This window comes from Trichosurus vulpecula, chromosome 1 (assembly GCF_011100635.1).
Source record: "Trichosurus vulpecula isolate mTriVul1 chromosome 1, mTriVul1.pri, whole genome shotgun sequence".
Classification (NCBI taxonomy): Eukaryota; Metazoa; Chordata; class Mammalia; order Diprotodontia; family Phalangeridae; genus Trichosurus; species Trichosurus vulpecula.
Genome location: NC_050573.1, coordinates 556629413 through 556631046, shown reverse-complemented (window position 1 = coordinate 556631046; position 1634 = coordinate 556629413). Strand labels below are relative to the sequence as shown.

The 1634-nt window shown below is 41.0% G+C and overlaps 1 pseudogene; it reads left to right on the top strand.

Annotated features, from left to right (window-relative positions):
- Nucleotides 1–612: 612 nt before the first annotated feature.
- LOC118834957 lies at nucleotides 613–937 on the top strand (annotated as a pseudogene).
- The last annotated feature ends 697 nt before the right edge of the window (nucleotides 938–1634 follow it).

The following is a 1634-nucleotide window of genomic DNA, read 5'->3' as shown; positions in this document are numbered from 1 at the left end:
CCCTCCCATGTAGATGGAGTTAAAACTGCTTGAAAACAGGGGCTGTCACCATTTTTTCCCTTTTTTCGTTTTGAGACTTCAGGACACTCATAGTGCATGGCACATAGTAGACGCTCATTAAATCCTCGCAGAATTGAATTGAATACAGTGGAAAGAGGTTGGGGAAAAATTCAGAAAGCATGTCATAAATCAAACTCCTTAAACAAACCACTCTTAGCTCCTGGGCTGGAGAGAAAGAAGAGCTGGTAGGATTTGGCCCATGGGTTGTAGTTGGTCTGGTGTAGATGGTAGTCATCTATAAAAAAAGAAAAAAGAAAGAAATAGTAAAGGTGATAGACCAGAGAGGACCTTATTGTTGCTTGTCTTTCATTTTTGAAGAGGACCGGTGACATCACAGGTGACGTCTTGACTTGTGTGTGAAGTGGATTTAAGTGAGGCACAATCGTCAGCCTCACTCTCTCTTCCACGGTCATCAAGGTCCAATGGCAGGACAAAAGTCAAGACAACTGCCAATGGCCCAGGATACAATTGATGGCCTTGGTGTCTTCCACGTGGGTCTGACCAAGCTCTAAACAGTCCACAGTGGCAGTTGGTATAAGGTGTTTTTGGAGAAAGGTTTGAAGGAGGCAAGACTAAGATTAGCAAAATGAACAAAGAGGCACAGATGAGAGCAACTATTAAGCAGAAACTGATAAAAACTGGTGAGTGAGAACGACTTAAAGAGTTGTTAAGAGCTAAATTAATTAAATGTGGCTGGAAAGATCAATTAAAAGCTCATTGTAAAGATGTGATAAAAGAAAAAGGATTAGAACATGTCACAGTTGATGACTTGGTGGCGGAGATAACTCCAAAAGGCAGAGCACTTGTACCTGACAGTGTGAAAAAGGAACTTTTACAACCAATAAGAACTTTTCTTGCTCAGCACGCCAGCCTTTAAGATGGATTGTAACATCACCACCATGTACTTTGATTTCTTTAATCCATAAAAAACATGCCATATGTTTGGATTGCGTTTTCTGAATTAGTCTTTTTTTTGTATGATGAATTTTACATGTTTTGGTAATGACCCATGTGTTGTATTGATATTTTTTCCTTGAAGATTATTTTAATAATAAAAATAAAATGTAAATGTTTGAAAATGAAAAAAAAAAACAGTCCACAGCACCTGCTTCAGCTGCCTTCATGGCTGTCAAAACAAATTGTTCTCATCTGCCCGTTCCACTGGGGGACGTCTTCACATGTTTGGGGTAGACACTCCCTTAACTCACTGACAGGTTTGAAATTACCCTGGTTTACCTCATCTGCAGATATTTTTACTGAGGGGTAGTTACTGTACATGCTATAGCTTCTTAGAGTCACAAGGCAGAATTGGGTGACAAATGGACACCAAAGGTGGATGAGAAGTCATGAAAAGGGCTGAGCAAGCCCTCATAAAGGGAGTGACTCCTACCTCTTTCTTCTGGTCTCTCCCTTGAAGGGTAGAGGAGAGGTCTGGTGCCTCCTCCCACCCCCACCGCCTGCAGCATGTTGGCTATGAGCACATGGGAACTAAAACCTATTTTCTAGGTGATCTCTAAGGTTCCTTCTAACTATGAAATCCTATAACAGACAGCCCTTTGTCAACCAAGGATTTA